Source organism: Heterocephalus glaber, unplaced genomic scaffold, assembly GCF_053883595.1.
Source record: "Heterocephalus glaber isolate CG9 unplaced genomic scaffold, H.glaber_assembly_v1.0 deba00001687, whole genome shotgun sequence".
In the NCBI taxonomy this organism is placed as follows: domain Eukaryota; kingdom Metazoa; phylum Chordata; class Mammalia; order Rodentia; family Bathyergidae; genus Heterocephalus; species Heterocephalus glaber.
In genome coordinates, this window is record NW_028258412.1 from 27,163,571 (window position 1) to 27,174,902 (window position 11,332).

Genomic DNA, 11,332 nt, shown 5'->3' on the forward strand with positions numbered 1-11,332 from the left:
CAGACGAGGAGCATCAGAGCATCTGACAGGAGAACAGATGTCCCATCCCCGGAGCCCACCAGGCAGCGGGCACAGAGACCTGTGACGCTGCCCACCTGTCACCAGAGCTCCCTAACCCTGACCTCCCCTGGTGGTGGTAGTGGCAAAGCCTCCCTCAGAAACTCCTTGGTGGGGGTAGGGGGCAGCTTCTTCCTGAGGAGATCCATTGCTGACACAGGTTCATTCTGCTTTCTCAGCCAGTGCAATGCCAGTGCCATGGGTTGTGGGCTCCTGCAGGGAATTGGGCTCTGTGACTTCCTGACCCCCCTGGGCGCCTTGTGCAGGACCAAGGGACCCCCTGAGACCCCTTTTTGCTGGGGCAATAGTCCTGTCCTATGTGGAGGGGCTGCTACTGAGCAGAGGTCTGGGGGAGGGAGAGTAAAAGGGGGTAGAGAAAATCATGAAGGGGAACCTAGGGTGGGAGAGATGGCCACTGAGAGGAGGTGAGAATGTGGGATGTAGGAATAATAGTAGGCACATTCTGTACAGCATTTGGGGTGGGATTGTCCTGCTATGAGCTCTTCCTGTGTCCTCTTCCTAGAAAAAGGTACCAATATGATTAGCACCAGCACCACCAGCAGCAGCACTGCCATCATCATTACTGTTTCTGTTTCACACCTGAAGATGCCCAGCCTTGTAAAGCCCAGTGACCCTTTGCTTCGTGAAGAGAGAGTGGAACACTGATGCCCCTCTGGGTCTCCAAAGCTCCAAATCCCTCTTTACCTCCTGGGTCCTGGTTGGAGTGAGCAGTGGTGACCCTGGAAAGAACAGGCATCACTCAGCTAGCAAAGGGGAGGAGGGGGGAGTCCTCACTGCATGGGCTCACAGCCAGGAAGTGGCTCCTGGGCCCTCTGATCACAGTGCCTTGCCTGAACTGGGTCCTTGGTCACAGAAGGTCCAGAGGAGGCTGGGGCCTGGGGCCTTGCACTCCAGCAAGGGCCCCGATCCAGCAGGGTGCTGACAAGGAAAGGCAAGAGAGCGAGGCCAGGGGTCTGCCTTCCTAACAAGCTCCTGCTGCTGCTAGGGCTGCAGTTCAGGGCCCTGCCCTTCTCCCCTCACCTGCACAGGCTCATGCTTGGGGCCCAGAGCAGGGCCACACTAGTCCCTGTCATGCCCCGTGGCTCAGGGTACCTGCACTGGCCATGAAGACAGACCACAGAGCAGCTCTTCTCATGGTGTTACCTGACGCCACTGTTTGTCTCCCCAAAGTGACACTGAGCTGGGTGTGTGGAAAGCAGAAGTGCCTAGGAGTGGGAGACACCTACTGTCCACATTGCCATCTCTGTCCCATGTCCCACGCAGTGTATGTGGGCTGTTTCCACACCTTGCTGAGTACTTGAGATCATCATGCCCCACAGTCTCACCTGATAGGTGAGAAGCTGCATTGTTCTCTGGTTTTACAGTTTCCCTCCTTGCTACCAAGTCTTGCCTCTCCCCTGTGCTTGCTGACTGCAACCTCTCTCCCTTGAGCTATATGCTTCTACCCTTGCCTGCATTTCTCATGAGTTCTCTGTGTTTTTCCCTAACTAAGCAAAGGTGTTCACACTTCCTGCCTGGGAGTCCTTTGTTACCTGTTGCGTGAGTGTTTTCCCTTCCTTGGGTCTCCTCTGTCAGCAGCATCCGACACTGATGGATTCCAGCTATGTAGTCTTCCTTTCAGCCTCCGCATTTTTGTCTGTGTTGTTTGTGTGTCTTCAGTTTGGATTTTCTTATATTTTCAAAGGTTTTTACAGTCTTGTTTTGTATCTAGTTCTTAAACCCATCTGAAAGTATTTGGGTAACATAGTGTGAGGTTGACCTTTATTTTACATCTTCTTCCCCAAGAATTGACATGTGTCTTGTCTTAGCTACTTTTCTCATTTCTGAGACAAAATATCCACAATTTAAAGGAGGAAAGGTTTATCTCAGCTCACAGTTTACGGAGGTTTTAGTCCAGGGTCTGCTGGCTCCAAGACAGAGCAGCATGGCAGAGGGGCTTTGCAGAGGAGAAACAGTCCATGGCAGGGTTACAGGAAGTGGCAAAAAGCAACCTCACTTTCCCTTTTGTCTCATCCAGGCCACAAGCCTTTTGGACAGGATCACCCATACCCAAGGTGGGCCTTCTCACTACCCACACCCAGAAATGTGCCAAACCAGTCAGTGGACTAAGTTAATGATCACAGATCCTTAATCCAAGTTCATTAGATCCAGTCATCTCCAAAAATCCCCCCTCATGAGCACATGTGGCTTTGCGGGGGACATCTAGATACAAGCTGAAACATGTCTCAATGCTGTGTATTCCCACCAAGTCCCTTCTCACTAAAAATAGGTTGTCTGAACCTTGCATTTGCACAATACTCTGGCTTTGTTAAAAAAAAAAATCGTCACTTAAGGTCACAAAAGTAGAAGTCACACTGACATCTGGTCAGAAGGAAAATCTGCCCAGGCCTCAGCTGGCATGGGGTGGGCCCCGACTCTGGGAAGGTGATGTGTCTCTCTCCTGGGAAAGGAGCTGAGTGGTTTCCTGAGAGTGCCTGAGCCCAGCGAGGTGGCTCTTGGTCCACCGTGGGCAGAAGCCACTCTGCAGGTTGGAGTCACTCTACAGGATGCCAGTGTGAAATGGGCACAGTATGGCCTGTGGGCTGTGAGCCATGGGAACAGGAAATGGGCCATGATCAGGGTGCCATGAAGTGGGCTTTGAGCTATAGGGACATGAAATGGGCTGCAGCTGTGGAGATAGGAAATGGACTGTAGCTGTGGAGAGAGACAATGGACTGTAGCTGTGGAGAGAGGCAATGGACTGTAGCTGTGGAGACAGGAAGTGGGCTGCAGCTGTGGAGACAGGAAGTGGGCTGCAGCTGTGGAGACAGGAAGTGGGCTGCAGCTGTGGAGACAGGAAGTGGGCTGCAGCTGTGGAGACAGGAAGTGGGCTGCAGCTGTGGAGACAGGCAATGGACTGTAGCTGTGGAGAGAGGCAGTGGACTGTAGCTGTGGAGACAGGAAGTGGGCTGCAGCTGTGGAGACAGGAAGTGGGCTGCAGCTGTGGAGACAGGAAGTGGGCTGCAGCCGTGGAGACAGGAAGTGGGCTGCAGCCGTGGAGACAGGCAATGGACTGTAGCTGTGGAGAGAGGCAATGGACTGTAGCTGTGGAGACAGGAAATGGGCTGTAGCTGTGGAGAATGATAGAGCCTGGACAGGGACACCACCAGTTCAAACAAGGCCACCCGCCATCTCAGAGAAATGTAGGTTTCATTTTACTTAGGTCACAGAGGACATGTCAGCAGGCCACAAGCCATCCTCCGAGGATGTGTCAGTAGGTCACAGAGGACATAGAGGACTCATCAGCCAGCCATTTCTCCAACCCACTCCCTCAAAAGGCCACCAAAAAACGCTATTTAAAAAGCCTGTAAGAGACGCCTTCTCTGCTCTGCCCACACGGAGAGGTCCTTCTCAGGTTTACCCATAAATGACTTGGACTGTTGGGCTCACGTTCCCCTCCCTCTTTTTCTGCTCAGGGACAGGAAATGGGCTGTAGCTGTGAGAACAGGAAGTAGTCTGTGAGCTGTGATGAAAGGAAGTGGGCTGTAAGTCTCAGGAACAGGAAATAGGACAGAAAAGGCCCAGGGGCTCCATCCTCCCTCCCAGACCTGGTCCTCTGTCACCCAGGGCAGGTTCCGTACCCCAGCCGCCCACGTGTGGTTCCTGTGGTCCGGGCTGGGCCTCCCACTTTCTCTCCAACACAGGATATCAGGGAAGGGGCAGAGCAGGGAAGGGGCAGCCCCTGTCTGCAGCAGCCTGAAGCCCCCGCCCATGCCTGCCTTAGGCCCAGGTTTATGGTGTCTGAGTCCAGGTCACTGACAGAAAGGGTCCTGGCTTCCTGTCCCTGGAGGGGCACAGTCTCAGGGAAGGGGGTCATTGAAGCCCTTGGCTCAGGGGCTGTGAGGACAGCAGTGAGGAGGAGGGAGGTCATGGGAGGCAGAGGAAGAAGCAGGAAGGGAGGTGATGCTGCTGTGCCCAGCTGGGTGGGGCCGGCCGCAGCCTGGGGCCTCCAGCAGGCCACAGGCAGGGCCAGGGAAAGGGACCCGACCCAGGCTCTGGAGCAGTCGGACGAGCAGGGATCCATGAACACAGCTCGAGGGGCAGAAGGACGAGGCAGATCCGGGCGGACCCCATGGAACCTCCATGGCGTGGACAGAAGACGCGGCTGCCCTCGCCCTGCCCGGCTCTGCCTCCAGCCTCAGACCCCAGGAGGAAGGGGCCTCCCAGTCCTCACCCTGCATCTCAGGGGGCAGAGGGTTGTGGGGGCCTGGCAGCTCCCAGAGCAGAAAGGGGCACAGATGCCGCTGCAGCCTCTGCGGGTCCCAGGGTCATGGAGTCGCTGACACACCGCCCAGGTGTCCAGCGAGACCTGGACTAGCAGCGGCCTGGAAGGCCTGAGCCTGGCCAGACTGAGCCCCGAGGGTCCAGGCCCAGGCCGCAGACTGAGCTGCCCGTGGGAAACCCAGGCATCAGCGCAGGGCCAGGCACCACCCAGGACTCTGATGGCATCGACACAGGCCTGGCACAGCCTGGGTCCCAGGTCTGACTGCTCCCCAGGGCTCTCCAGCATGGAGCGGCTGAGATCCCTTCCGCTTCCTCATCTCTACTCCCACAGGGGCCACTGCAGCCAGGGAAAGCAAGGCCGATCTTCTGACTAACGGCGGCAGAGCACTCGGGGGCCCGTCGGGAGGCCAGGGCAGGAGGCGGCCCCGGGAGGCCCTGGGGACCCGGGCGTTCATGGTGGTGCCCGTGTCCCACTGCACCTTGGATGAGGCTGGGACTGGGCCCTGGGGGGCCCCAGAAGGTGGCTGGCGGAGGGTGGGCAGGGAGGGGCAGTAAGATCACCCTGTGCAGCCCACACAGACTGCAGCAGGTCGGGTCTGGATGCGGTTTGGCTCCTGGCTGTGCTCCTGTGGGCTGCCAGCCGGCACTAATTCCTGTCACTCATTCACGGAGGCAGGGAACAGCAGCTTTGGCTGCCAGCACTGCCTTGGGCCAGCAGAGCGAGGCTGCAAGAGCACAGCCCGGGGCTGCAGGCCATGCCCACCCCAAGTCGTGCCCTCCTCCAAGAAGCCTCCGCTGGCCAGGCCACAGGCTGGGAAACAAGGCATGGACAGAGGAGCAAGCACAGCGAGAAGACAGCAGAGTCCTTTGAGAGGAAATGCGAGCTCTGATAACTCGTGCCTGGCTGTCCGTCCACCTGTTCATCAAATGGTGGAGATGGGGGGAGGAGGGATCAGGGTGCTGCTTGGTTGCGGTGCGTGGCCGCAGGTCCTTTGGGCCAGCGCCATCCAGGAAGGGCTCAACCTGCACCTGACCCCAGGGGACAGCAGACAGGTGGATGTGGCCCGGGGACTGAGCTGGTCCCACATCGGGGAGAAGAGAGGCAGTGGACGGGAGACCCGGGGAGGCACCCCAGGGGGACCGTGCTGGGGGCAGCACAGTGTAACGGGGACACAGTGCCGCCCGGATGCTGACAGTGACGCCGCGACAGGACCCAGTGACCCCAGCGGCGACGCAGGGCAGTGGTGCTGCGCGGGGTGGAGCTCACCCTTCAGGAGCCCTCGCAGGCTCAGAAGCTTCCGCGTCCCCGACCCGCGTGGGAGCAGCCAGGAGCCCACAGCGCCTGACACCCAGCACCGAGCGTGACTGCTGTGCACCACCCCCTTCTCCTAGAGCCTCGGGCTGGACAGCCCCACCCTCTGTCCGCTTGGGGCTCTGCGTCCCCTTGCTCACAGCCTGTGGGAAGCCCACCCAGAGCCTCTCACCTAGAGCTCCTCGCATCTCATCAGCCATGTGGAATCCCCCCGTGCCTGAGCCAATCCTGTGCCGGGAGGGGGCTGGAGGCTGGTTGGCTGTGACCTGGATCCCAAGCCTCAGGGACCAAGTGGAGCTGGGTGACTCCTGAGGGCAGTGCAGGCAGAGTGAGGGCTGCTGAGGACACTCCAAGGCGTTCTCCTGTTGTGCAGTGGAGGGACCCAGCGAACGGCCGGGGGACCCCCGGGGGCCACATAGCTGCTGGAGGTTGGGAGCCACCTGTCTGGCTGGGCTGTGACCCTGGCTGGACATCCCAGAGGTGTTGGCCCTGGGCCACAGCTCAGGGGACGCCTGGGGCATGAGGACATTGCCGTGGCCTCTTCCTGCAGAGCCCCCAAGGATCCAGGTGCACAGTGCTACAAATGTGTCCCCGGATGATAAAGTGACAACCAGAGCAATTAAGTCCCCGGGAAGCACACGTAGTGTTGCTATTAAACTGGTATTGTCCCTCAGCTCACAGAGGAACAGAGAGGACTAGAGGGGAGCATTCATCTTTCACAGTACGTGTTAAGTGACTATTAAAATTAATCCACCAAGTCACAACATTAGCTCCCGGGGCCATAGATCTTGTCCTGCCATCCACCTCACCCGTGGAGGATGGACACTGGCCTCAGTGCCCCAGGCTGCCTAAGCTCACCGGGATCCAGACAGACAGACCGAGTGCAGCCTGGCTCCTGGCCTCTGCTCACCACAGTCCGGCTCCATTCCGTAGATGCTGAGCTGCTCCCTCTGGACTCTTCTCTGGCTCTATATGGAGGGCACCTTCTGCCCAGGTTAGGACCAGGGGCTCCTTTCAGACCACACCCTCCCTCTGGATCGACTGCCTCCAGTTTTGACATCAGCCCAGGCAGCTTTCTCCTGGGACAGACAGTGCCTGGGCCCTGCAAGCCCCGTCAGCCTCACCTCTTCAGTGTTGTGGTGATGCCATCACTGTGCAGCTACCCCTAGACTCGACAAACTGTGGTCTGCACTACAGGAAATGGTATTGCATGAGTGTCAGGTAACTTGGCCCGTGGCTAATGGATGGAAGGTGGGCAGACTGAAGCTGGAAGCTGGAAAGACAAAGTAATGAGCCAGCCATGCACCCACCTGTCCATCTATCTACCCCGCGACCTGACTATTCCCCCAGGAACCATCCACCCATCCAACCATTCACCTATTCAACCACTGTTCCATCCATCCATCCATCCATCCATCCATCCATCCATCCACCATTTGCCTTCCATGCTTCCATGCATCCATCCAAGCACCTACCTACCGATCCATCTACCCATCCATCTCTCCACCCATGTGTCCACTCATCCATCCATCTATCTATCCATCCATTTACTCATTCATACACACACATACATCCTCCACTGACCCATACATCATTTAATCCACTCACCCATTCCTCCGTGTGTTCATCGCTTTCTCCATACCCTTGTAAAGAAGAGCCCATCACTGAATGTTTGGTTACCCCTTGGGGCAGCACTTGTGTCCTACACTGTCAGTACTTGTTGAAATAAATCTTTAACTGGGGATTCCAAATGATGACCTACTGTCAGTTTCCAGAAAACCTGCTATGTAAATAACCTCATATTTCTCTATCTTTAAAATCTTGGAAACCACTTCATGGAATTTTCCCTACAGGTAGACTCTCAAATATATTTAAAGAATTATGTGGGAAATGCCTCTTTTAAAAATGTTTTGTTAATGGTTTTTAAAGCATCTTTATTGATGGATGTTGGTGTAAAAATTGCACAAGACATTCACTTGATGAACGTGAACCTCTGCACACAGCTATGCCCAGCACGTGTGACTGTCAGGCTCTGCTGCGGTTTCATCAGGAAATCCACAGGCTTGGAAGCCAAGAAGCATCCCTGCAGGACCTGATGCCCTGTCCTTCACACACACACACACACACACACACACACACACACACACACACACACCCCTGACATCCCACACGGGTTCTGTCTTTCTCTTCTACCTGCTTCTTTCCCTCATGGATGTTTCTGCATTTGTTTACTCTGCCACAGATCTAACTCCTGGTGCAGGACTGTGACTGACTCAGGGGGTGGTGGCTTCCCTGCCCCTTGTTTTCAGAGTGGGCTCTGCTGAGTGTTGCACTCTCCAGCACTCTCCCGTCTCCTCTGCCTGGGCCCCTGATGGGGCTGCAGGACCTGGCTGCCTCCCTATGATGGCTCTGGGAAGGTTAGGGTCCCCTCAGCCCTTGCCCTTCCCACATCAGCCACCTGTCCACCTCCTGACCTCAGTGAGGCTTTGGCACCTGTGCCCAGGCACCTGCTGGGAGGAGCCTGGGCCTTCAGATCCCACTGCCTGGCCAGGACCAGTTCAGCATTGTCACAAGGCACATGGCTGCACTGCCCTGCTAAGCACAACCCCACTCTGGGCTGTGAGGCAGTGGGGTGAATCACACAAGTCTCATCTGTAAAGTGGAGCTGGCTGAGTCCTCAGGTGTGTTGTGGTGTGAGCATAGGGCTTGCCATCCTGACTGACCTCATGGGACAGTCAGAACCCTCATAAAGTGCTGGGCACTGGAGCAAACTGCAGTAACACCGCCTGTGTGTATTAATCTGTCCTGTAGCTGGGACAAAATCCCCAACACCCACAAGTGAAGGAGAAGTTTATCTGGATCGTGGCTCCTCCAGAGGTCTCACTCTGTGCATGGTCTGCAGGCTCTAGGGCAGCAATTCCATGGAGGAAGGAGACGGAGGAGGAAAGGTGCTTACTTCATGGCAGGCAGGAAATAGAGAGATGGAAGCACAGAGACAAGAATTCATGCTTCCCAGTCACACCCCACTGACCCATCTCTGAGCAGGCCCCAGCTCCTAACACCACAAACAGCCAGGAGTCCGTGAATGGATCCATCCACTGGTGGGTGCAGTGTCCTGTCATCCAATGATCTTCCAAAAGCCCCACCTCTGAACACCTGAGACTGTTGGGGTACATTATGGATGTAAACCATAACATTCTGATACTGGCCCCCAAAAGGCTCATGTCCACCTCAAACTGGGAAATGAATTCAGTCCATCTTTGAGAGTTGCCAAAGCCTTAATAGTTCCAGCATTGCTGAAAAGTCCAAGTCCGAAGATTTCTGAGTCTCAAAGCAAACCATTAGTTATGAGCCCCTGTGAAAATCAAATAGAAAATTAAATACTTCCAACACACACTGGTTCACGGCAAACACTGAAACCCAGCAGGGCAAACATTAGGTCTGCAGCTCCACGTCCAGCACCTGGGGAAGCCGTGTGAGCTCCAGAAGGTTTGGGCAGCCCCATCCCTTGGCACTGCCCACTGCAGATGCATCCCCGCTCCCCTGGATGGCTCCTCTCACCTTCTGCAGCTTCCCTCAGCAGATGTTCCAAGTTCCTGACGTCTCCTCCTTCCTGGGGCACTGCACTCTTGCCTGACCCTCCAGGCCTTCTCCGAAGTCTTCGTGGAGGCCTCCCTGCTGCCACAACTTTAGTATTCTGTGTGTATGTTAAGCACTATGTGGATCACACCAAGGTCTGCCACCAACTCCAGCAGCAGCTGGGCCCCTGTGGACCCCGAATGCAGCAGCCTGAGTGTCCAGATGGCTGTGCAAAGCATAATGAATTCTGGTGAGCCAGTTCTTTAGACAGCCCTTCAGGGCAGTATGCCACAGAATCCTTTCCTCAAAGCAAAGTCATTCAGCTTGAGGTGGGGACGGGATAAAATAAAATAAAATTTATTTTTTAAAAAAGCAAAGTCATCCAAAGGAATTTACCTTTATCCTTTGTACACTTAATCCTATGAAGGGTGGGGTCTGGCCAATTCCTGGGATGCCACTGTTGTGGAAGAGTGAGTTAAAACAGTAGAGAGGCCCCACACACTGTGTCAGATTCGAGCCCATTTATTAAAGCCAGTGGCCAGGTGGGGCTAGCGCCCAGAAGTTCTCTCAGCAATGGGAAGCAATTTGATTTCTCCTTTTAAATCATCCTTTCAGTTGGGGAGGGCTCAGAGGAGAGCAAGCAGAATCTTACAGGAGCAGAACCACGCCAGGTTAGTGGGGGCACAAGGAAGTTTCACACACTAGGTGAGCTGAACAACATCCTGCAACTGCAGCGAGTTTACTGCCAGGCAGGATGTGGGTTTGGGTGCTTTGTCCAAGTGCAGGTACAAGCTGATGTTGAGGCTCAAGATGGAGTCGGGTTGGCTATCACACCTCCAAGTCCTCTTTCCCATTGCCCTGGTGAAAAAGTACTTGGCTTCTTTTTTATGCTAACCTTTTCAGCAACCATACCCTCCAGGCCCACAGATTTCCACTTGTTTCCTTTTAGGGTAAAACTACTAACTTTTCACATATGCTTTTTGCTCTTGATCCTCACTGTAGAACTAGTTGGAAGCGACCAGGAGTACCCATGCCACAGCCTGAAGACTGGGCTGCCTTGAAATTACCTCCACCTCATTAGTTAGTCTACCACATTTACATGCAGCCTTCTAGCTACAATGTAACAGCCATGGCCTGTAGTCCAGGTTCCAGCAGAGTCCTCCTTCTCACTTGAAGATTTATGAATCTGGCCTTTACTGTCTGCACTCCTCATAGCATTCTGGTATTCTGAGCTTAGCAGAATCACCAATCAAGCTCTGGAAACAGCATTCTGGGGCTCCTCTATCCAGCATCCCCAAACCTTTCCAAGGTCTTACCACAAACCAGTTCCAATGACATAGCAGGGAATATGGACGAGGAAAGCTGCACAGGTCAAACCAGACAGGAAGCAGAGAGAGAACGGAGGAACGAGGGACCAGAATGCATGCTTCCAGGTCTCAACAACTGTAGCCCACCTCCAAATAAGCCCCACCTCCTAACAGCACAGTCAGCTATGAACTTATTCAGGGATGAATCCACTGCTGAGCACAATGTCCCCAAGCCCCACCTCTGTATGCATGAGACATTTGGCAAACACTTCAGATCAAAACCATAATGCTGTGCTTCTCATATGTGGTCATTTTAGTCAAGCAGCATGTGCCAAGGGCAGTGGTCTGTCACCGTGGCTCTGTCCCAAAGCAGCTGTACTTGGAGAAGATGCCACATGCACACACTGTCATGCTGGGAGCTGGCTTTGGATTTGTGATCTCAGACCCTGACCCCAACATGTGTCATTGGAGTGACTTGGCCTTTCTCTGGTCCTTGTCCCTGCAGCCACTCTCGGTGGCTCAGCCACGGGCACCAACCACAGCACAGTTGGGAAGGAGGGGGCCACAGTGCAGGCCAGCCAAGTGCTCAGCACACCAGGCAGGGGTGGCTGCCCAGGCAGCTGCCCTCCCCAGGCCGAGGAGCAGGTCGGATGAGGCAGTGACATGAGCTCACTGGGATTAAAAACTCCCCTTCAGAGCACGGAGGGTACAGGGCACTGCGACCCGCTCTGCGTGTCCCCAGCCACAGCCCCACGGGGTGGCACCTTGGAGCCCTGACCTGCTGGGCAACCCT